General features: G+C 43.2%; 1 protein-coding gene across 8 annotated transcripts in view; it reads right to left on the bottom strand.

Annotated features, from left to right (window-relative positions):
- The window catches only part of ARHGAP6 (Rho GTPase activating protein 6), a 344,815-nt gene that overhangs the window by 76,990 nt on the left and 241,729 nt on the right, over nt 1–26,096 (bottom strand). The window lies entirely within an intron of this gene.

Genomic DNA, 26,096 nt, shown 5'->3' with positions numbered 1-26,096 from the left:
CCCTCCTCTCAGGAGCAGCCAAAAGAGTGCTGGATGCAGCTGCCGCGGCTCCTTGGAGCACAGCGAGGAGTGCTCGGGGGTTTCTGCCTCACCTTCTCACGCCGTTAGTTTGCAGCTTTTTAAAACACCTTTGAAAACCTTCTCCTCAAATAGGCAGGCCGGCTATGTTTATAACACGGTTTTGACAACAGCAACACAGAGCCTGAGCATTTCACACAGTTTGCTAGGGGAAAAAAAAAAAAATATCCTTGATAAAGGCACTGCTTCATAAATAATGTCTGTCGTGTTCACAGTCCCCACACACAATGCTGTCATCTACAGTGCGTGGGCAGGGAGCATAGGAAATTTGTGAAAAACAAACAGTGAATCACCAATGATTTCGATGGCAGCTCTGCCCTATGTGGCATTTCACCAAGTCATCATTCAGAGCGACAACTTTGTTTCTCAGCTGGCACGACTTAGCGCTTCATCAGATTGCCCACAGAACAGGAGAAATCACGGGCTAGAGTTCATGGCAACAACAAGGGAGATTATGTAAATAATTTTTTTTTCCATTTTTTTTTTTTCTCATATACCCACCCAGATGCTTCGTGCATCTCTAAATCAAGGTAGGCTGAACAGCCACCCCACCTGCCGGGCCGCGAGGGCTTGTGCTCGCAGCTCCAAAACGCACGCAGCCCTTCCCGGCTGGACACCTTGGCCACCAGTGCCTACCTGGCGGCAGCAAACACAGACATCCGATGTCCCTCATTCCAGAGCCCTATCAGCCCAATCAGCCCAGCCAAAATCAGTGCACAGGCCTCAGCATTTTCAGTGCCTCTTAGATCGGACATCGAATCCTCAAATCATGCAGCTCCTCACCTCCATTTCCAGTCTCTTTCCAGGCCACCACCCAGGGCTGAGCGGTGCTCAGGACCACTCAGGACCACCTGTGGCACACTAAGCATTATACCATACAAGACTTCCACGGACAAAAGCTGTCTCAGCTGCAAAGATAGCTGAATAACCTTCTCAGAAAGGTAGTGTCACTGATTTTGCTTGCATCCCAACACAAACCCAGATTTCTCTCTCCATAGATTTCTCTCGCCGCATCCCACCACAAACCCAGATTTCTCTCTCCATAGATTTCTCTCGCCGCATCCCAACACAAACCCAGATTTCTCTCTCCATAGATTTCTCTCGCCGCGTCAAAATGCTGTAGCCAGAGATCAGTGTCCTGCTAGCCACCTCATAATTATGCTGTACATTTGTAGTTATTGCAATCATTCTTCAAAAATAAGTTTCTTCAGCCCATATATCCCTTGTGCCATTATTCCCTGAGGTTTCCCCTAATGAGCAAAACTCTGCTATTTATATAACTGGAAATGGGGACGTGCTGCTTCATGAACCCACTCACTCAAACCATGCGATGAAGGAACTGCCATTTCCAGGCTCTGCACAGCAGCCGGCCTGCAAGCAAAAAATCTAAAAATCTTTTTTTGGTAGCCTGCAGAGAGCTAAAATAGAGTGGCTGCGAAGAATCTAACTAGCCTGTCCCCCTTGTATTTATGAGCTCCAGACAAGGTTAAGTTCCTTTACCTGGGATACAATATGTGGAACTATATTGGAACTATTTATTGTAACTATAGGTTCCAATTCCTATTTATTGGAAGTACCGGCTGACAGCCAGCAAGGGATTTCTTCTCAGAAACTGAGTCATCCAGAAATACTTGTTGAGTTCTGCTTTGGACCAGGGTTCTTCAGGTTGTTCAGTAGCTAACAGTGTTCTCTGCAAAAAAAATCAGGGTCCTTTGAGGTACACCGTCTACACCTAGATGATCTTATTTTTATATCATTTCTATTAGCTACCAGTCCATCTGGGGAATTATTTTTCCCCGTTTCAAACTACTTTTTTTTTTCACCAATGCACAGCTTTATATTTAAAAATATGCTATTCAGGATGGAATGTTATAATACAAAGTGCTCGCAGTTTAAGGAGAAGTTATATAGAATATACTCTATCAGCACCAAAATGGAAAAAAATTAACTATTTCTGTTGTCTACTTTGAATTAATCTATTCCCAGAAGACTCAAAAATATTAATCTTAAAACTTTAAAATGAGCTTGGCCTAAACTCTGAGAAACCGGTTAAGTGATTTTGATATTGTAACTCTGTCATTCACAGATAAGCAGTACGGGACTTTTAATTTGTTTCTTAATTATGCAAAATTCCAAGGACTTGACTCTCACTTTGGAGGGGTGCAGGATTAGGAGAACCAAATTAGCAGGCAGCTGAGAATTCCTCTGGCTGATCTCTTGTTACACCAATAACCAATGCTGGCCACAAAAGCCTCACGGGACTGTCAAAAATAGCTTCAGAAACAGAATTGACCTGAAATCTCATTTTTTTCAGTGGAAAAAATCAGGGTTTTGTCTTAAAAAATACCCATGAAAGACAAGTTTTCTGTGGAAAAAAAATGATGGCTTGGTCAAAGAGTTCAAAAAAGTCTGCAGCTAAGATGTTTTCAGTCCCAAACACTCCAGTGTGCCTCACGGGAGCTGTGATTCAAGCGCCTTGCGTGCTTGGCCACCTTTCCCCTCGCGAGCAGGGGTTCCTGGGAAGTCCTCTTCCTTCACCTCCAGGGATGGCACTGCACTGTGAAAAGTCCCTTATGGCTCATTAAAAAAAACCTGGGGTATAAAAAAACCCTGCAGAATAGTTTCCAGGAGACACGGCAAAGCTATTTTGAATAAAAACACATTTCATTTTCGTATTTCCATGAAAAGTAATTGAAAAATGCTGACCACTTTTGCCTTTCCTGTATTCCTTTTAAGCTATACTGGGGAGCCCCAGAGATAAACTGGGCATCCACAGTCATTCAAGGTTATACACATTATGCTCAGATGACACAGTTCACTCAAAAATAAATAAGAGAAGTACAACAACCTCAATTAGATTTACGCTTGATGTGATCCTAAGACCTGTGAAAATATAGAAGCAGCAGCAAGTTGCATATGCAAAAAAGGCACTTTAATTATATCTGAGCTGTCTGGTCCAGTAACCACAAAACACCCCGTCGGCTCCAGAGACTGTCTGCCTGTGCCTCAGAAACTCTAAAAAGCAGAAAGCAAATAAACCCCAATTAAATATATTTAACTCAGTTTTTTTTTTTCTCATGATTTTAAGCGTTAGCCATTAGCAGAAACTGATGACTCCAAAACAGATGACGTACATACTCTGACAAGTTATATCAAACTCTAATAAAAGCCCATACAGTGAGATAGATTAAGAGAGAATATGCAGCACCATCCTTGTTTCTATAAGAGGAAAACCTCGGAAGGAGTTGCAGAGACTTCGGTAAGCTAATGGAGAGCTGAAAGAGAAACAGTCACAATCCTGGAGGAATCAAAGCTGGGTTTGCTTAGACATGCTAGTGCTGCTGCAATCTCTGAATAACAGGAGAAGGGGATGCGCTATTTTTTCTCCAAGACTTTTGAAAGTATATTCAAACATATTCTGAGTCATCGCAGTACCTTGAAAATTCCACTCTACAGCTTTGCTTTTACAAAATTGGTACAGCTGATTTTCCTGTTAGTGAAGTTCTAAAACCCACACGTGACGAGCAGTGTCAGGCATTAGGTGCAGCCCATACGTTACCGGTGGTTGAACCACAAGCGCAAACTCCCATCTTTGGGCACGTTTAGATTTCCCGGACAGGAAGCAGTGCGTACACAGAACTATGGATTCAAATGATGTTTTGGAAAATGACGCACCAGATTTTACAAGAGTATTTCGGTGAGAAGAGGGTGCAGCAAGGACCTCATCCAAGCCTTAGAGGGAGCAGCACGGCCAGGGAGAAGCTGGCAGCAGCTCCCCCACACACACAACCACCCGTGTCTGCAAGGCTCCAAGTCCCGTTCCTGAAACTAAGGCTTTAAAGAGTGCAGGCTCTGCTCCCAAAGCAGCTGAAAAGACACATCTCCATCCACAGTCTCCAAATGAAGGACATAAACATAAACAAACTCAGAGGCAGACTGAAAGCCTATTTTTAGATGAATGAACAGCATGAAAGCTTTCCAATGTCCTCTTCTTACCCTCCTCTTCTATTTCTTCTCTCCTCTTCCCCCCGCATGCTTTTGTTGGTGACTGCCAAGTGCTCTCCGCTCCTATTTAAAATTTTTAACGGCAACCTAGCAGACGTCCCCAATCCAATTATTTTAATCTGTGTCAAGTGGCCATGGCAGCTGTTCACCTCCTCTTATCGACATTATTAATACTGTAATTAAAATACACATTACTCAGCTGAAAGATCCACATAAACCTCTTTGCATTTTACTTTTCGTTATCGATTGAGGAAAGTGCGTAGTGAAAAAAGAAGGAACTGAGAGTAGGGGTTTTAAGAGCCGGTCTGAAGCTCTTGCTAAAAAAAGGCACGCAGACACGGGAAGTTAAAGAGCTTTCACTGCAGTATCCTCCTAAAATCAACAATTGGTCACCAGGTTAGGTTTGCTGCTGGGTCACACTATCACCGTCGGAAGAGCTCCCCACCCCACAGACACGTAGCAGCACAGCATATTGGTTTTGAACTCGTTATCAAAAAGTTCAAACCCTCTACTAATACCAAAATATCACAGCATTTCAGCTTACTGTCAAAGATTTCTGGTAACACAGAGGTCTAGAGAGGAAATTCATTTTGAGGTTTATGGGACCTGAAGAGTTCTTATCTGCATTATGCCCTTTAATGACCTGAAGGAGATTATTTGATACCGCTCATTAATAATCACAAAGTTTATTCAGGGGAAACTCAAGCCATAAGCCTGTATTTTGAAGTAAGAGGGATTATACACTTAAGTATCACTGCAATGTTCTTCTAACGGGCTGCGGATCAATTTTAGTTGATCGCCTTAGATGTACTCTTTGTTCTCCAAATCCCCAGGGATCTCCTACAGGAGCTGCTGCACTGAGGGGGTGGGGAGGGGTGACCGTGTGCCAACCTCCTGTGGAAGTTACACTCACGCGCTTTAGTATAATTACACATACGTTTCACAGAAGGGTCCAGCTCTTCAGAAAAGCCACCCCAGCAAAGCAGCAGGACTTTATAAGCCCAGCATCAGTATGACAATGTCCGTTAGCTGAAGCTGTGGCTGTTTGTTCAGAACCAGAGGAGGACAGAAAAACCCCCGATATAAATAAAGCTCTTTAAGAGCCTTTACTCAGGTCTGAAGAATTCAACAGCTGCATCCCATTCAAAAAATGGAACAGAATAAATATCCTCAGCAACATGAACGACTTTCCAGGGGCCAAGTTGAAAACTGGGTACATTTCTAAAAGAAGACATTGATTTTAAAGGCATTTGTTAACACTCTCACATTTCACGGTATTTTTACAAGTTAATTTTGTGGTATTTGCTATTTGCTGTAAAGCTTTATTTCCAGGAGGTATGTGAAAGTACAGGTGCATCTCAGTGTATACATTTACGCAAGGAATACATAAGGAATATGTAAAGCTCCATCCGTTGCAGAGAGAAGCCTGCAGGTGGGCTCTCTGCGCTTTTGGAAAGCGAGAACCTGAGAAAAAGTAACTTAAACGCTCTTCTGAATTCCATCTGATGATTTTAAAGCCGTTTTTGTCGCTCTGCTTTTCTCAGGACCCGAGTGGTTCTTCCTTTGAAGCGTGCAGCTAGAATTCCTGGAGTTAGGAAAACCATGGGCAAGCTCCCCGAGCTGCTCCTTGCCCAGAGGTAACTGGGCTGCCGCAGGATGGAGCCGGCACATTTCTGCTGGTGGCACAGATATCTAGGGTAACACTGTCCCCACTGCTCTCAGCCCTGTCTGAACTTCTGCATTAGAGTCCCTAGTTATCCACACAATGCAAATTGAAATTTGCCGTAGTGGTATTTTCTCCTATTACAGTTCTAGGTCATAGAGAAGCATTCAGTATCTTAGAGGACTGACAACTGATTAAATATACAACCCTGACTGATTAAATCATATACGCTGTATACAAGAGACAATTTGGTAAAGATGCATACAAATATCCAATAATGCTCGCAGATGGAAACTGAGGGAATAATAAAGAATGAAGCATCTGTTAAATGTATAACTTTATGTTTATTATTCCATAGAAGGCTACTTCCCTTACACTTCTCCATTCAAACCCTCCACTGAGTAAACATTAAACATGCTTTTCCTCTATGACTTCTCACACAGCGCAGAATTAATGAAAGAGTATGTTACTGGTGTTATTACTTTTATTATTATTACTACCCATACATCATTCATTACAGAATGAATTAGCTTATCCTTGAGGAATCCCTTAGACTTCGTGAAGTTTTACACTTTCCATTTGACAGAGTAATTAAACCCAATAAGGGCAAAAGTGCAGAGTAATTATGGATGTTTCAAATCCTGACAGATCATGCTATGGGGGTAGACCAGACCTACAGTGGGATTGCTTTCAAAATACGGCCATCTCTATCTAAGTACCACTTCCAACCAGTGGTGAGAAACACGAATTTTTGGGGAAGCAATTAATTGTGGCCAGCTCAGAGATGTATGTCTATACTGTGGCTAAATTGCAGATGTGTACTGAGATGAGCTGAATTCCTTCGTTAAATACCATTTTCCCTGGCTGCTGAGCACCACTAAGTTTCCTCCAAGCTCTGACCTTTGCTAGCAAGGCAGCAGAAACATGACGAACATGCTTAACAGTGGCCACCTCCACAGCTGCTTGATAAAACACGGGGTTTTGTGGCAAACTTGCCAACAAGTTTCCAGGGGCCGAGTGCTCGTTCAGCCGCAGCCCCTCCCACAGTCCTCTAAAACAAGTGGCTCCAATCAGGCCCTGTCGGACCACCACTACCTTCACTGCACCAACCCATCCTTACAGAGTCCAGACCCAGACGAAACTGCAGCCCTTGCAATGCCCAAAAAACAGCTCAAGGTCATTCTTCATTTTATTAATTTCATGCCCAGCATCGAAAATGTCAGCTACAGAGGAACCTGCTTTTGCTTAGCTCATTGCCTGCTGTAATTCCCTGAGGTCCAATTGCCATTTATAGCGATGGGGCTGGGTGGAGCGTCCCTGGGAAGAAGGAGATCACAGGCTGCATTCTTCAGCTGCTGCAAGAGCCTTTTCCCTTAGGAACTGGGCACACGCTGTGCTATTACGAAACAAACAACAGTCGGCTGCAATTTTTAGTTATACTACTACTGGTTTTCAACTAATTTGGTGCCAACCTCTACAAGAGCAGTTTCCAGCACTACAAAAATTTCCCAATGAATTCTGTTACTAAGGACGTGAACTCCCACAAAAATGAATGGCAGATTTGCAGTAACTTCACTGAAAGTAGGATCGTGCGTTTTGTGGGTTTTTCCTGTGGTACAGAGCATAACATACCAGATGAAGCAATAATATACAATAATATACTCATCATAAACATCGGTGTGTTGAACTTTGAGTAGTGATGCAATGTGGTGTTATGTAACCAACAGGGAGTATTAGAAACCAATATAAATTACTAATGCCTTAAACTTCCCTGCCTTTTACTGTCTTCTCTCAAAAATCCATCCGTAACCCAAAACTTGAAAAGACCCAGAGCTCTTTGAAGTCCATTAGGGACTTGGTTAGTGCCAGTCCGTCCTATACGGAAAGCATTCAGGCTACATCAGACTACACAGAGAAGCACGCAATAGAGAAATGCAAAGAGCATCCACAGATTGCAATGATACAGTTAATGCTGTCCTCCTCCCCCATCTTTTCCAAAAGGCTAAATCTGCCTTCTATCTGAAAGCAAACCAAAAGACAATAGTAGAAATACCATCCACAGTTCACACTTCCAAGAGTACTCTGTTTAAACGCAAATAATCTCCTAAATTGCCCTTTCCAAAATAAGCTCCATTTTTCTACTAGTTAATAATTACAGAAGAATTTTCTCAAGTTTATTGATGGTGGGAAAGAGAAATACAGTTAGAGCATTATTTTCTTGTAGAGAACTGAAATAACACTTTTTCCAGATTTCCACAGAGAAGTTCAGTGGAAAAATGCCCAGGATCCTGAAACACTTCTCTCTGGAACTTAATTTCACTCTTTCTTTCCCATATAGTCTTTTATGGATGTGCAGAAAAGCACACAATAAAACAATATGCAGTCTTTAAAAGCACATAAGAAACATTCGTTTCTGATACCTGAAATGTCTGTCTATGAAGACCAAGTTTATTGTACACTATTCCAACGCAATACAGATTTTCTACCAACCTCGAAAGTCTTAGGGGTTTTTTAATATTGTTTCCTGTCATTGCTCCTGATGAGAATCAACAAGTTCTACTTGGATTAGTTGTTTTAGTTGCACAACAAAGAGAGGAGTAAACTCCTGTACCCAAGCCTTAAGCTCTAAGGTAAAAGACTAAGATGCCAACTATTAGAGCGTGACTGCATGTCCCAAGTTCTCATTTATTTTCAGTTCTTCTGGTAGTTACAGAAGTAATTCTAAGAGCCATCCATCATGTCTTCTGTTAAAGATGTCTTTACAAAATATGCCTACTTGTTTTTTCACTGTACCATGGGTGAGAGGACGAGAAGCATTTCAGACTGTGCAAGATAAACAGTTTTTAAAACTTTAGATTACCCAGATAAAAACTTTCTCAGCAACCTAGGAGAGAGAGAGGGCAGGAGGGTGCAGAAAGAAGGGGAAGGGAGAGGGAAGAGGCACTGACCCAGCTCGTTTCTCTCACCGGAGAAGAGAGCTGGGCTATGTTCCAGACTACCTAATTGCTTCAACCGTATCACCTCACACAATCAATTTAAGTTTTTTTGCAATAGAAACTAATGTGTGATAAACGTTACTGAACTTAGCGATGAGCTAACCATCCAGCCTACCACATTGTCACTGTCCCTTGAGAAGGTCGTCCCTGCAAGAGACCAACAGCTTCTCTCCAGAGGGAGAGCTGAGAGAGGCAGCTCTGCAGCCACAGCCTCCAGCGCAACCCGCTCTCCTTCCCTTAAAGGCTGTCATCCCCCTCCTTGGGACTCAGGAGTCAGCTGACGGGAAAGCCACGAGGGCACACAGTCAACCTCAGTTGTCACCAGCGTTAGGTTTCTAACCGTGTTTTTCTATTTTTCTTCAATGTTTTTCCCTAGTCCTACTGCTTTGTGGTAACTACTCCCCTTTCTGCCCCTTCAGCCCTCCAGGACTCGCACAAGAGAACTGCTATACGAAGGCAAACGAGACACTAGACACCTATTAATGTCACAAAAGAATACAACAATAAATCAGAGGGATGAGGAGGGGAAAGGACTGTCATTTCTCTTCTGCTTAATAACTCTTCTGTATTACAGAACATATGGTGTTTCAGATGCAGTATGATTTTAAAGACTGTAAACTGTGTGCTCCCTTTTTACCCACCTGCAGTGGGTAAGTCTAGAAAATGGCTGTCCAAGCTGTCCCACTGGCTTGGCTGCACCGCAAGGGATGACTCTGTCCTTCTCCCAAACACTTTTGTCATCAAATAGCACAGCCTCTCAGCAGACAACTATTTTGCTGTATAATGTAGCCCTGGGCTGGCCGTACAGACCTGTCCTACACAACACCACTGACTGCCTTTGCAACCCCCAAAATAAAAAATAAAAAAATAAAATTTCTTCTTCTTTGTGCTTACTAACACAAGATGCACAAAAAGCTTTTGATAGCCTACTTATCTGTGTACCTACAGCTGCTTAGGTTTACATTATGCTGGCATAAAATCAGCCCAATTATGCTTGAAATAAACACAGGAAAATTTTTTTACAACAAAATGCTTGAAAGGTCAGTTCATAGTACGCTGCTGTGGAAGAAAACACATTATTAATCAGGATGCTACTGCATGTTTTTATTTGAGTATCTTGTTTCATAATTTAGGACCCACATTTTGAATGTAAAAAATTACACTGAGTGTTTGCTTCCCACTGACCCGATCACCAGATTTGCTCATTCCAGTTTGAATTAATAAGGCTATTAAATCACTTAGCATTTGCCCTCATGTAAACACAGTCAGAATCTGCCCCTTCGCTCTCAGTGACACTACAGGCCTTCCCACAGACTTTGCATAGGAGGTACCTTCTGTGTAGATACGCATCTTCTGAACAGAAGATCATCTCCAGAGAGCAGACACTTACCTGGCCCATAGCATTGCGTTACTACCTAAAGCCAAGGATGGAAAATTTATCGGCTCTGCTGACAGCCACCGCAGATTTTCAAACTCCTCAAGCCAAGAAACATTCATCTAAGCCATCTTGTGGGTTTTGTGCTGTGCTGGATCTAGACCTGTTTTCTAAATCTTGGCCTCTGCCTCCCCACTAAAACAACCCAAGGGAAACCAGCGCGGCACACAGATACAGCTGGGACTCTGCTGAACCTGTAAGCACGTTTCGCCAGCAGGGACAGCAACAAAAAATTCGGAAGCAGATGTGTGTGTGTGTTAGCATGCACATTCGTATCTGTAATGCAATGGTGGTTTGAGAGAAAACCACCACACATTTAGAGCAGTTAATTACCAAAACAGTATTAACAGAATGAGAATACTCATTTGTTGCATGTTGAAAAGCAGGAAAAAAGACTACTACAAGGATGAGGACCTTTTAACTCTCTCCTGTGCCTCCCACTTCCCACCCAGGCTGAGTTACCGTACGTGCCTGGCTGAGCTTGGCCAGCCTGCAAAATTCCCGCTGTGTCCTGCCAATGCATTAGCAAACAAAACTAAAAAAAAAAAACAACCCAAAATAAAAACCAACCGAAACTCATAACACATTGTGACAAGTTATCACCTGTTTTATTTTGTTACATATTTAACAAGTTTCCATAGAAAAGTGGCAACCGGGCCTGAGCATAAGGGGGGACACGTAGGATACAGTTACGTGGTCTTTTACAAGGTGGATTGTTTTCCAGTGGGTCAAGAGCTAACCTCTCCTTGCCACTGCTACTGTCACAGTGAACGTCCCTGACTGCCCCTGTTTGTATGGCATTGCGCTGTGAAGATTTTAGGAAGGTTTGTAAGTGCTGGTGGAGACAGACCCCACCGTTCCCCAAAGGAGGTGTCAATCCTGCCTGAAGAGCAAGCACAGCTTCATGTCCATCAACAACGGATGCTTATATTTTACAAATATTTTTACTTATATTTTACGTAAGGTGACACACCATGGCACTCACCCCACTCCAGACAGTGCTGATGGGGAAGCTGCAGGGTCTCACCAAGGCTCCCGTCTGACCAACCCGCCCCGGTTTCTTTGCAGGAAGGGGGCCGGTGTGGAGCCAGGACCCAGGCACAGTCTGGGCCTGGGAGCTGAGATGTGACCTCGGTCTGGTGGTACAGCAGTGGCTATACACGCGAAGGGAGATGATGTACATTTCTGGAGTCAAGGAGCATGTATGTAATCAAGCTTATGCAGCCAAACGAGTGACAACACATCAACTGCGGTGCAATTACTATCTGTGTTAGCACTATTAACTTGCAGTTAATGAAAGACACCATGTGGTAGACATGTTCACCACGTGAACGTGATGAAAGTTTAAATTAATGTATTTACAAAGCATTTTGCCAGTCGAAGAGCACACGTATGGTTACAGGCTGCGAGAGTTGGGGTTGTTCAGCCTGGAGAAGAGAAGGCTCCAGGGTGACCTTATAGCAACCTTCCAGTACCTGAAGGGGGCCTACAGGAAAGCTGGGGAGGGACTCTGTATCAGGGAGTGGAGTGATAGGACAAGCGGTAATGGACTCAAACTGAAGGAGGGTAGATTTAGATTGGATATCAGGAAGAAATTCTTTACTGGGAGGATGGTGAGGCACTGGAACAGGTTGCCCAGGGAAGTTGTGGATGTCCCATCCCTGGAAGTGTTCAAGGCCAGGCTGGATGGGGCTTGGAGCAGCCTGGTCTAGTGGGAGGTGTCCCTGCCCATGGCAGGGGGGTTGGAACTAGATGGTCTTTAAGATCCCTTCCAACCCAAACCATTCTGTGGTTACCTACCTTGGCTCAGTCATCTGCTAAGCTTCAGCAGCCCTGTGATGTTCTCAATATTGTGGCTTATCGCTGTTGGTAAGGACAGTTGACCAAGACCATAGGTACTTTTGCTCAGGGGCTCAGGGTGAGAGCTGAGGAATTGAGCAATTTCAGTTCAGGATGGAGAAAACCACAAGCCCATAACCAGAGGCTGAAATTTCTATTTGCAAACTACACGTGCCTGGGCTTGTGCCCTGGCAGTGACCCAGCTGGCTGGGAACGGCCTTAATCCACACTATTAAACTGCCTCCCTCTCCAACGTGGCCATGTCCAAACGCATAATCCCTGGCCTGTGTTAACTCTATATGCCGTGTTTTGGAGAGTCGGTCTGGACCTTAGCTACATTAGAGACACTGGTGACAACCCAACCGCACAGATGATCAAGCGCCAGCACCGGAGGATGCTCTCTGACATGGTTCCATCTCTCTGTGTAGACCTGGCCAAAGAGAGCAGAGCAGGAGGCAGAAGGGCAGATACACCTGCAGTCATGGCATTTATGCATCTCAAAGAAAGTGACTCACACACTGCGATAAGTCCTAAGTAAGAGAAGAAGTTAAGCTTTACTGTCAAGAGTAAAGCAAGGGGGGAGAGGGAGAGAGAGAGAGAGAAGCATCCCCTTTGCTCTCCTTCTGCTTCAGTGGTCATGCTAGACCTGTGCTGCCTACTGCCTGACCTTGGAAATGCAAACAAAAAAAGAAGAGATTCTTGCCCGTGACCGATCAGGTCAATTCTTCAAACTTGTACCAAAAAAAGGTAATACTACATTTTGTGTTTTATTCTTCCTGCCCAGGCTATGTGAAATACTTCTGTAAGAGTGAACTTGTGTGTGTACCATGTAGCAGCAAAGTTTTAACTAACGACAAAAAATAACTAACATTTATCATTAATATCAGTGCTATACCATCAATTAGCATTTGTCTATGTTAGGTAAGTCTTTCCAAGGTACTCTCAGTCCTACTGACTGGGTCACACTGCTCTTAAAATTGGCATCGAGCTTCACCTGAGCTTCATCTAGATTAAGGTCAAATGACAGAAGACTCGATGTATCCCAAGTCAGGCAAGTCTGTTTCTACACAGCTGATTTATACTTTTGTTTTCATTTGATGCTGTTTTCTTAAAAAGCAGACAGTGGGGGTGCCTCTCTAAAATTACCTAGGAAGTTGTACGCTCCAGTTAACAAAGACAGATGCAGCTACTAGGATTATCTGCAGACAGTGGTAAGCACTTCTTTCACCCACTCGCAGCCAGTGGGACTTTACGCACAAGATGACGTGTGCTGTGCGATGACAGCCAAATCGGTAAATCTCTCAAAATACAAAGGATATCTTTCCTTTGGCCACCCTGTTGTATACGACTTGCAACAAATTTGACTGTTGGCAGTCCTTAGCTCTGCAAGAGCACAGTAGCAGCACTCTCCTCATGGCACATTTTAAACCAGATTTTTCAGCTCAGTACATTTTTTTTTTTTTCCTATTTTCATGCCTGCCTGAATCTTTTGACACTAGAACAAAAAAAAAAACCCGCGAAGGACTTGTTCTGACACGATGGGGTCCCCGATGGCTACACCTTCCCAGTTCCTAAGGGGAGATCCCACTGTCTCTGAGCCCCTCCCTGCTGTTCTCCTGGGGCAAGAGAACAGTTTGACATTTTCCTCAATTTTTGAAAGGGAAATGAAATAAGCAGGTCTATAATCTACCCAGTTTATTTTCCTACTTTGAGAAGTGTAACAAGGAGCTGTTGCTGCCTATTTACTCTTTTTCCTTTAGCCCAGAGAAAATGACCTTTCAAAGGGAAAGCTATTCCTACCACTCCTTGCCAGGATAGAGAAGATGATCCCATTACTCCTTGACAAGCAACAGCAGAAGGAATATTCTCACTTACATCCACAAGGAAGCAAAAGGGGATCAACAGTGCTTAAAGCACGAGCAGGTTCTGTGAAAGTGGAGCAGAGTGGGAAGTTTAGGCTGCATAAGGATTTTCTTTAGACTTTAGTTGCACCGGTGAAGAAAGGTATGTGTGATTTCCCAGTCAGTTAATGCAGATGAGCATTTTTCCCTCCATGCTTTTACCTCCAACCAAACTACCTCCTTTTTTTCTCCTACTTAATGCAGAACATTAACATCAACTTCTAATTAAAGAATGCTCACAGAACATGGAAACTGTAAGCCACAGAAAATCTTTGGGTTGATCTACACTACTATTGCCTTTTATTTTTCCTGGTATGTAAAAGCAATTGTAACCTCCAGTGTCAATAAAGGCTGGAGGATGAAGGGATTGAGCGCAACCCTGCAGAGAAGGACTTGGGGGTACTGGTGGATGAAAAGATGGACATCAGCCGACAATGTGCACTCGCAGCCCAGAAAGCCAACCGCATCCTGGGCTCCATCAAAAGAAGCGTGGCCAGCAGGTCGAGGGAGATGATTCCCCCCCCTCTACTCTGCTCTGGTGAGACCCCACCTGGAGTACTGCCTCCAGCTCTGGAGCTCTCAGCGTGGGAAAGACATGGACCTGTTGGAACGGGTCCAGAGCAGGGCCACGAAGATGATCCAGCGGGATGGAGCATCTCTCCTCTGAGGACAGGCTGAGAGAGTTGGGGTTGTTCAGCCTGGAGAAGAGAAGGCTCCAAGGAGACCTTGTTGCAGCATTTCAGTACTTAAAGGGGGCTTATAAGAAAGATGGGGATGGACTTTTTAGCAGGGCCTGTTGCGATAGGACAAGGGGTAATGGCTTTAAACTAAGAGAAGGTAGATTTAGACTAGAGATAAGGAAGACATTTTACAGTGAGGGTGGTGAAATACTGGCACAGGTTGCCCAGAGAGGTGGTAGCTGCCCCATCCCTGGAAACATTCCAGGCCAGGTCGGACGGGGCTCTGAGCAACCTCATCTAGTTGAAGATGTCCCTGCTTATTGCAGGGGGTTGGACTAGATGACTTTTAAAGGTCCCTTCCAACCCAAACCATTCTATGATTCTAACCTAGTATGCCTTACTCAGCAGTTCTTCAGTGTTCTTCCTTACTGAGACTTTAATAAGGTCAATGGTAATAAAATTGAAAAAACATCACTTAAAAATTAGTGCATTAACCTAATTTCTATCACAATGAAAATCTTGGATTCTTTTGTCCTGAAATTTCACACCAGGACAGCAGAAACACCATGTCTGGTGGCAAAATACATACTTAAATACTTCAGAAGCCAAGAGCTTTATACATCAAAATTGACATTTTAGTCATAAAATTTTGTTTTCTGAAATTACTTCTGAATATTATCAAACCACACAGTTAACTTAAGCTTGTTTTCATGACCTGACATAGCACTATTAACACAGGACATGGCCTAAATTGGCTTATTTCAAGAAAAGCAAAATACCTTGACTTTTTTTCGACTCCCAACTGTGATGATACGAATGATGGAAGACCTCAGGGCCTTATTTTTAAAAGCATGAAGTCATTAAGTGCTGGGAAATGAAAAGTCCTTCAGAATGTGATCCAAATGCAAGAATTCACCCGTCCACTCTGCTCCTCCTCTTCACTGGGGTGAATGAGGATGTTCCCCGTATGGAGATCTGGGTGCTCACTCGCTGGGTAAGGCATGGGTGACAGTCCTGCAACTGCTTAAAAAGGTGTGTAAACAGATACTAATCCTCCTCCTCCAAGACTGAATTTTGAGTCTGAGAAATCTTTTCACTGAAAACCTATGATTTCTTAGTGCCATGAGAACAGGACAGGCTCCTGCAGTGGAAATATCAACCCCTCCCAGTTTTTTACCTCTTCTCGTGGCAGCACTTTGACAGCATGACCTCCTTACCTTACTTTTCCAGAGAGGTCACTTCAGAGAATACTTTTAGCAAGACAAACACACCGCACCGTTATAATAAAAAATGATATGTGAATTATAAATTTGGCACAAAATCCTATGCTCCGTGAACAAAATTGCATTAAGATAGATAAAACAGCCAGGAAAAGAAGAAAATAAAATTATAACTCTAGTGAGGGAGTGGTCTTCAAGGCAGCTCTTAAGTAAATATTTTTATCAACTTTTTTCTTGGACGTCTCCTGTGAGGTTTCTCAAAAAAAAAAACACAACCCAGCCCCCAAAAAACCATGGGAGCAAAAATTCAACACAGCAAGAAGGGATCATGCACAGCTCAAATATTTTTGCAGATTCTCCAGTTGCTAAAACCTATTGTTGTTTTTTTAAAGCTATGACTGCTCCCACATTCCTCTCTCAGAATCTACTAAAGCTGTGCTGTTGGCAAGTATTGCTACATTACTTTTAAATGACATTTAGTCCGTTTGCTCTTGGTACTCATGAACTGGGCTTCAAAATTAAAGGGAACTGCCCTCAGAGATTGCAGAAATAGTGGAGACCAAAACCAAAAAAAGTTCAAACATTTGCATTCTGTCTCAAGATAAATTCCAAAATCCCAAGGAATTTTATCTCTAATTTGCTATTCCCACCATATACTTAATAATGAATGATCCAACTTTCCAAACAGACTGCAGAAGATTTGTCCTTGATGTCTACGGATTGTTTATTTTCATTCAGATCCAGATGCTAATATATGAGCCTTGTTTTTTTCTGATATAATGATAGACAAAGCAGTACTTTTTCCTCTTGTTATGGATACTATAATTTGAGAAAGACGGGGGGCTGGATCTTACCACTTGCCTCCTAGGCACAACATTTGCTACACCACTGAGTATTGCCGTCACGTTGTGACTACAACAGCAGTTCAGCGCTCAGTTTTGTTAAGCTGGACAGTGAATACTCTTCTTACCCTGCGATGCAACATCAACCACACACCTACAGAACTACGACGTGAAAATTCCAAAGATTTAGCTCGTCTGTACGCTAAACGCTCTGACCAGGGTTAATTTTAGCAACCTCTCAGGAATGTCTTGTCTGATCCATGAGGCAGTGCCACCGGCTGGGGAAGGACCTTGGCTCTGAGAGCTGTCCTCCAGCAGGGAGGGACCCCTTCGGTGCAAGGACCCACCTAACCCCCACACCACAGCCCCCTTCCACCTGATTCACCACGGCATCGAGCACACACAGCTGGCTGAGACCGTGGTCAGGAAGCCGGAGAAGAGCCCCGTTGCAGCACCGCAGAGGCACCTACGGCACGCGTAGGGGAGCGTTAGCAAAGAGTCGCCCCATCTTGGTCCCAGAGTTAACACACTGCATTTGACAGCTCTGTGCCATTACTGCTTTCTGAAGATTATCCTGCTTTCATGAATAGACAAGGAAAAAGATTAGTACTGTAGATGAAAACTCACCCTCCCTGAGACCTGGAATACTATTGGGTGTGCCAGAGCTGGCAGCCACTCTGGGCCAAAGGGCTGGATTCCTTTTCCAAACTCCTCCAATCTTCTTAATCTTTCCATAGGAATGAAGTAGAGATAGCAACACTGTTTTGACTGCTAATGCTTCATGTAAAAATAAGCTCCTAACGACTTCAGACAGAAGGCAAATCTGCCAGTCAGCAAAACATTTACGTACATGCTTAGTTTAAGCAGTTTTGCTATCTATTGTGTGCTACTATTCTCTTGAATCATAGATGTAGGCTGGGTTTTGTAGGGCCGAACTTGAGCTATTTAGCAACTCATCCCACCCATCCCCACATCCTCGAAGGGGATGCTTTGACCTAAAGAGGTGCTCGCTCTTTCTGTCAACTCCAGCGAGGTATGAGACAATTGCCTTATATGTTTAAGTGGAGATGAGAAAGCTCATGTCCGAAAAATCCTAACCATAATGGCTTACCAGTAAACTCAGCAAGACAAATCTGTCACCGCTATGTTCTCTACAAGAACTCAAAGACTGTCAGCAAGACCCAGGCGAACGGCTATGTTACTGAGGAGTAATTTCACTTTGTAACACCAAGGTAAGCAAAATACATCTTACAGTTTCCTTTTCTAGCTGCTCCCCATCCAACGCATCCTGGTTTTATCGACTTCAGCTAGGACGTAAAATATTTTCATCTTTTTGACATACTCGTTCACTTTAACATACCCGATAGCAGGAAGTAAGTGATTCATTATTGACCCACATCAGTTTCAACCAGCCCCCAGTGATGTAAAACCAGAGCGCTGCAAAGTGAACCTGACCCACAGGGTCTTCACGCACAGAGAAGATTCATTTCAAAACAGGCTCAGGAGATGAAACCACATCAACTACAAGGAATACCTTCAAGTGTCAGTCCCGGTTTATCAGTCCAGAAAGTTGTTTTGAACATGGAAGTTCATGCAGTAAATTAAATTCCGGTTTTGCTGTATTGTACAAAAAAGGAACGTGCCTACAAATGGGAGCTGTTCGTGCATTTGTATTCAGGCAACTCCACAGTCATAAAAGCCTGTGTTATCCTTTAAACGAAGGGGGGAAAAATAGAAAACAAAAAAAATCTTGCCCAGTTTTAGGGAGTACTTTTTGCCTGTACCTAATCAGAAAGTTCAGAAGTGTTGAGTATTTGGAAAAGGTTATCTGCGTAAGAGAAAACTTGATCATTACATTAGGAAAAGAGAAACACAGATTTTGGAAACTATGATATCTGCTTTATTTTTCCCGCTTTAGTGTTTTAGCTAGTACAAAAATATTTCCCATTCCTCTAAGACGAGATGGCTTTAAGTTTTAACCTTGTGGACTGCAGCAGCAAAGTTGGAACAGAACTGGAAACACAGAGGTATTCATTCTCATGAAATGGCAATGGTTTTAAAATGTAGTTTCAGCTCAGATCAGGTACACAGCAGAAGTTTCTAAATGTGTTACAGCAGGAGGTTCTGGAATGGGAAAAAGACTGAAAAAAATTACATTTACCAAAATGACTCTGCCTGCCTTAGTTTCACTTAACAAATTCAGGATTTCTCAAAATTCCTGACTTTGGACCAGTGTCTCCACGTAGGCAAGTTTAGACTAGAAACTTCATGGATTCCAGACTCTTGGCTCACCTGAAAGACATCCCAGTAGACCCTGTGGTTTTACGATCTGCATATTTGATTTGCCATAAATTACATAAACTGTACTACTGCATGCTGTTCAGCACACGAAGGATATTGAAAACCTTCTCTAAAAAATGATGCCATCATAGGTATTACAACTGATTCAGAATATAACAGCACAATCAACGCAATGCTTGGCTCTGCCATCTGCTCTCAGGCAAGCAAATATGCTAAGATCACATATCTGTGGATTATCATTGTCTCCTTTTCTTCCTTGGAGGAAGGAATACCCTCTTCAGAAGGTACTAACGCCTTTGAAATGGTACCAGAGCCATATGAGATCCCAGGTATCACATTTCAATTTTCTTCTGCTTTTCTCTGTATACACAATCCTCAAAATCTCCATCACTGACAGACTGCCATAGATATTGACTGTCTCTGAATACGTCTATAGAGGCGTATTACTCCTGCACTAATGCTTACATTTATTACAAGAACACCCAAATGCCACGTCAAGGCACCTGGAAAGCGAAAAATCTAAGTACCCTCATGGGGACATAAGTTAGGAGGAAGCAACTGAAACTCTTACTTGTGCGCTCCACAGCTGGAACACGAGGGAAGACAATATATGAGGCAATACTCCACGTAGACAGATATGGCATTGTACTGGGGTGTACAGACACATTCCCCTTAAATATCCCACATCAGTAAGTATTTTGCACATTTCTTCCATTATGCTTCTATTATACTATCCTCCCACGTGGGGAAGGGGGTATATAATAAAAGAATATGCTCCCCATATTGGAGAATATAATCGTGGGGTTTTGTGGTTTGAAAAGATGCAGACCATCAAGTCACAGTAAAGAAAAACTTTGGTCAAAAGCTTTTATAATATGGTCTGAACAGGATAACAGGGACCATCTCATCCCTGGAGCCTCTATGTGCCACCACAGTATGCATGTTAAGTAACAGTGAGAACACAATAAAGTGTGTGTCTTTCTCCATCTGTGCATCCATCCTATGGCTATGATTCAATGGGATCTGGCTACATCATCAACCAACGCTACCACCTGCAGTCCAGCAGCATTCAGAAATGCAGAGCCTACCACCTCTCCAACACACACTCTTCATGGCACTCCAGCGCCAGCTGATGCAAACCCCCAGGCGGTACCCAGCTTTACCAGCGGCACGGCACCAACGCCAGCTCAACCTGCACAACCGCGGGTGGGCAAACAACCAAACCTGCCTGAGCAGCCTCGGCATCCTGCAAATCCCAGCCAACTGATGCAGTGCCAGCAGCTGGGGAATCCCCACCTGCCCACGTATCCCATGAACCTGCTTCCCCATCTGCTCCTGGACGTGCCTCTGGAGCCACGGTAGCCCACTGACAAGAAAAAGCAAGAGGAAATAATAAGAAAGCCTTTTTTCCCCCCTCTCCCCTAAGCCATTACAGCCAGAGAGCGTGTTAGTTAAATCAATGTATCTCTCTGCGCAGTCACACTCTTGTCAGGTTGGAATTGGTTCGTATCAGTTTAGCTTCTGTCAGATTGGAGCAGAAGATCAAATTTTCAACAAATTTGTAATTAAAGCAGGTGGATGACTGTCAGATCAGATCTCTTACTGCAGTTCTATCATATCGATACAGCCTTGAGTACGGCCTGTCAAAGCTTCACGAAGTTACATGGAATTTCAGAGGAAGAAACGTGTACTAACAAACTCTGCAATGCTGTACAGAGGGAAGGCTATACTTTGCAGGACCTTGCATCCTGCAGGAAAATATAAACACACTAACATCATGGCTTTTGCAACAGACAGAGTTATAACATGCCCTTTTATGTTTAAAAGAAACTGAGCATGCAATATAGTGCTGACTATGTGATGCAGAAGGCAGGAAGATTGTAACAGCTTCTTCTAACAGTGCGACAAGCTTCCACAATTTTTAGCTCATGGCTTTTCTCCCTATCTTATAGTTAAAGCTCACTAATGCTTTTACTTGGGAAAAAGCCACAAATCTCATTCTTTCTATATCTTAGAACTCATTTCTTATCACCACTGGAAAAGAGACAAAACACAAACCCCATCACCACTGCACGAGAGCTCTTTGTAAGGCTGGTTTTAATTTCATTCTTTTCCTTCTCTTTCAGAGACCAGGAAATCAGGAAAAAAGCTAAAGTATTTTAGGCATTTTCACTTGCTTTCAAAAATCAATCCATCTGTAGTCAACCGTGCATGCCTCCATTAACCCGCCTTTTCCGTGAGCACTCTTAACTGGAAAAACAAAAGCGTGTAACTAGCAGAGAATAAGAACACTTAAAAACAAACCCCAACCGCAAACCAAAATGACATTTTTTTTTTTTGATCTTGGGATTTAAAAGATGAGCTTGAGGTGTTGCACTTTGTACCAAAAATAGCACAGCGATCGAGAAGAATAAACATGCTATCCTGAGAAATGGTCGCACTGTGTTTTGAAAAGCTACAATATACCAAATTATACACGCTGTCTTATAATGTAAATCTGCAAAAAAGTACCTAAAAGTAGAGATATACCTAATACACACCACGAACTTATACCATAACTGAATCTAACTTTAGATAGGGAGAACATGACAGTGTTGCAAAGTAGCCTGCACTTCTAGTAAAAAAAAAATAGAGAATTAAATCTCCATGGACTGCTTCTAGGTTTGTTTTTACCAATGACCTGAGAACACAAGGCCATATCTTACTCTTTCCCTTCCTAATGCAATAAGAAAGAGTACAGTTTTTTTTCTGAGCGAACTGAGAACTTAGTAAAATATTTTTTATTAAAATCGCTTGCTTCACTCACTCCGTGTCACAAAAGAGTCTAAACCGTTTATGTTCCTGTAAAAAGGCATACTCACACAGGGAGTTATTAGCTATAATATCCTTAAATTAAATTTGACAGGCTTATACCGTGTAAGTTACCTCTATTAGAGACACAGTGCCAGATCACAGGCTGTACCAGCATCCTCAACAGACAGACCGAGCGGAAAGGTGGGAGAGAGGTATTTGCTACCAATGCAGCGAGGACTGTCACTGATCTGGCATGCCGGGGGAGGATTTACGCCAGACTTGTCAGAATCCACTTTCCCAAAGAGTCAGGAAAACAAAGAAAGAGGCTTCAACCCTTGCAGTAAAAAAAAAAAAAAAAAAAGGGAAAAATAAAATCCCCCTCCCGCACAGTCTCGGGCAAGGCAGCACCACGCTGCCTCTCAGCCCGCTTTGACGGCAAAAGTGCCACCGGAGCTCTCTCGGAGAAAGGCAGCAGAGCTGGCGATGGCAAAGCAGCGATTCAGCCACCAGCGGCGAGTGCTGCCCACTAAGAAATACCCAAAACGGGTCCCAGCAGCAAGCGCAGGCTGAGCCTGGGCTGGAGACACGCCGGGTTACACGGCTCCTGGCTCCATCGCTGGCCAGGGTTGAGCTCATCGGCTACCCCATCCCCACCACCCTGTGGAGACGTCCCCCGAGACTTGCAGAGGCTGTACTTCAAATCCCTTAAAGATGTCTATGCTTTTGTTTTGCTCCATTCAACAGGAACAAAAACAGGAGGAGGGTTCACCTGAACCAGCCATTGCCCCAACAAACCTGCTGCAGAGACGTTGCTGTCAGCAGCATCAACGCGAGCCACCTGTACTGCCTGGATTTAGGTGTAGGCATCAGGCTTTGATCCGTTTCTCTTCAGCATCACTGTAAAAAACCCTCTCCAAGGCATACTTTTTTCCTGTTCTCACCTCCTTTATGCGTGATGCTAGGCCCACTAAAGATTAGCTCTTACGAGCTTAATCATCAAGGCAGCATCTCCTGAAGCCAACAGAAAGTCAGAGTTCTACTACCAAACTCACTTATCTTTTCATCCAAAATATTCTATATTTTTAGAATGCATGGCCAAAAAAAAATAATAAATCATTTTACCATTTTTTTGCCGCTTTAAAAGCCAAAGAAATTTAAGAATAACAATAACCACCTACAAAGAGAAGGAAAAAAGCTTTAGTTGACTCCGAACCAACCAATTGTTTGCTTTTCTAATGAAAGCAAAACCCAGCCTTTACATCATGCTGCCAATACACTGAGATTTTTGTTCTGCGTATTGACCATGTCCTACTGTATGGATGCTTGCACTATAAAAGAGTAAATGGTATTGAACACTTCAAAATAACCATATGGCAAGTGTTGTTATTTGAAAAGAAAGGATTTTATCACACTGGACGTTTTGCAGAGCCCCATTACTAGATGGGGCTCCTTCGAGTCTTCTCCAGCCCTAGGAAGCTACACACAGCTTGTCTCAAAGTCCCACAGAGGCGAAATGGGGAAATGGGGACAACTGGAAAGGACCTATTGCAGCCCTGCGGATCATGCATTTCTCTCCATCTGCAATTCTGTCATGCAGGAGTGCCCCACCATGTAACACAATACAGACATAAGAGTTTAAACCTCTATTTGCCTCCCCTGAGTTTGTCCTGTATCTGCCCCTGGATCTCAAAGAATGGCTTTACAGCAACGAATGTCTATACACAAAACCCAGGAGATAAAGTGCACACAGGGAACAATGCACAAGCAGTGGGGGAAGCAAAATCTCCTTTCCACCAGAGATTATTCCAGTTTCTTTGTACGTTGTCCAAAGCCATTGAGAGGTAGACATCAAGAGGTAGCCATTGAGAGCATTCATCCACCTGTGTGGCCTGGCGCAAGGCTATGCCCAGTTGCCAGCTCAAGCGGAGCTGCCAACGTGATGCTTGGTCTCTCATGGGGCAGAGCAGCCCTGGAGCTGGACTGAACGCAAGGGGCAGCGACTAAGGAGAGCTGACTTTGTGGAGATTGAGTTCAGTTCCACGAAGTGCAGGAAACTGAGCAAAGCAGTGAAAAATAAAAGAAGACAAAGATGGAAGGGAAAAGTATGGTGGGGGAAAAAGAAAACAAAAAAAAAGAGTGGGACCAATAAGCAGTACTGGACAGACAAAACTTTGAATATCGATTAAAAAGTTACTAACCTTTAAACACAAGTAGAAGGAAGGACACTGAATCCAAGTGGAAAATGTTCAGCTTATTTTATTCTTAAAGGTAATTTGCAAATTAAGATCAGGCTAACTGCCCTCATTTGCTTCTGAGAACCAAAGGGAGACTTTTAGAGAAATGAAAATCAGGAACTGGCATCAGAAAAAAAGATATAAAACTAGTTCATTTGAATGAGGCTAGAAAAAAGACTGAGGCAACAGCCCTCTGCATGTAGGCCAGTGGACCTGAAAGGCAACCAAAATCTTGTATATCAACTTTTTGAGGGATCACTACATCTTTTTGCCTGTTGCCTCACTAGGAGAAGATTTCCAAGGCCGCAAGTGACATCTCAGAGCCACGGCCAACTGGGAAGCATGTTGGCACACTAACTGTTTGCAAACAGAAGAAACGTGTATCTCTGAATCCACACTTCCGAAAACGTGTCCCTTAAGACAGAGACTTTGTAAGAGCAAATTGGCTATCAGTTAGATGCCCATATGCCACCACCTTGCAATGACTTATAGCTGCCATTTATGATTTCAGAGAGGTCCGTTTTTATGAATACCCTGACAAAAGACATGCAGTGGCAACTTAAGAGAATGAAAAGAGCAAACAATCTTTTTCCTTCACATATAGTCCACTTCCACATAAATGCAGCCCACTATTCTAATGCCGCTTGTTCCAGAAGTTCTCCCCCATGTAGTTACCATTTTTCAATTTTGAAAGCAGCATTTCTCAGTTCACTAGCTCCCGCCTGACAGAGAATTATTCCCTCGCTTCCTAACGTATAACTAAGGAAAACCAAAAAGTGAGCTCAACTGACCATCAAGAAACATACCCGCTAGCTTCGCATTCCTTTCTGAGATAGAAAATGACGCACCTGGATTTAAGTCCTATTCCCTCACCTCTACCTTTGCTACACAGCCTTTCACAGAGGGAGAGATCACACAGACACAACATATTTGCATGGTGCAGCCAACTTGAGGAAGTTAAGAAAATCACCTGCATCTTGCTGAGCTTCTTCTTCCTACAGCTATCAACTTACTGCTGGAGAAAAAGGTAACCTCTATAAACACACAACATATTTGGCATAGGGCACCGCTGGAAATCAAGGCAGAGATAAGCAATGCCTGAAAAGACCTTATTTTCTTTAGCCACAGCCATTTGGCTCTCGTAGGAGACTGTTAACTGGGAAAAAAAATCCTGCAAGACTGAAAGGGACAAAATGGGGAAGAAAACACGAGCGGAGAGAATGACAAGAAAAGAATTAGGGGAAGCCTCCAGCAGATAGCACCACGCTAGCAACCTGCAACCTGAGAGAAGATGGAGGAGTTTCCTAAGATGCAGAATCAAGGCAGGCTGAAATAGTGACAAGTACTGAATATCTCACTAGAGACACGAGAAAAAGGCAGATGAAACTTCGGGGAAAGCAAAGGGACACTGGTGTAAAGTAAACAATAGAACAGAAAAGAAGAGCTTACAGAAGGATGAAAATCAATGTGAGACCATATGAAATTAACTGAAAGTCATCTAGAAAGCAAAACAGTTATGATTTCCCCTAAGGGATTAATATCTCTGTTTCTCTTGATACAAGTTCACATGCAAAGACTATTTATTATTGTTGCCTAAAAATTCCAGCAAAGTACAAGTATTCTCAAGTCTAAAGCATCCATGGGAAATTTCTCTTCCTGACTGCTAAAATCATCCAAATTTGTACGTTTCAAATATCATAACATGATGAAAAAGAACAGCATGAAGTGGCTCAGGTATTTTTTTTCCATCACTTCTATTCTACCATCAAAGCCACGTAAAATGACTGAAAAACACTGTCTGAAAAACAACCGAGCTATGAATTTTGTTGGGCCCCACAGGGATTCCCAGCAACTCAGAGCTGCGTGTGGAATGCAGCTGCCCTGGGAGGCTCCATCTCTTCGCCGAGCAGGAGTGAAGGGATCCCATCAGATACTAGCTGTCCATAGATAATGTTACCTGCAATAAGATCAATCAGAAAATGATCTCCTGGCAAAGTATCGTGCCATTAATTTGAGTGAATCTGCATGATATCGTATGTTAAAAAGTATGAAATGTCTACGGAACTTAAAAACCTAGGGCTTGAAGTCCACTTAGCTCCCTGTAAACTG

This window comes from Larus michahellis, chromosome 1 (genome assembly GCF_964199755.1).
Source record: "Larus michahellis chromosome 1, bLarMic1.1, whole genome shotgun sequence".
In the NCBI taxonomy this organism is placed as follows: Eukaryota; Metazoa; Chordata; class Aves; order Charadriiformes; family Laridae; genus Larus; species Larus michahellis.
Note: the sequence above shows the minus strand (reverse complement) of the source record. Positions and strands in the feature narration are given on the sequence as shown.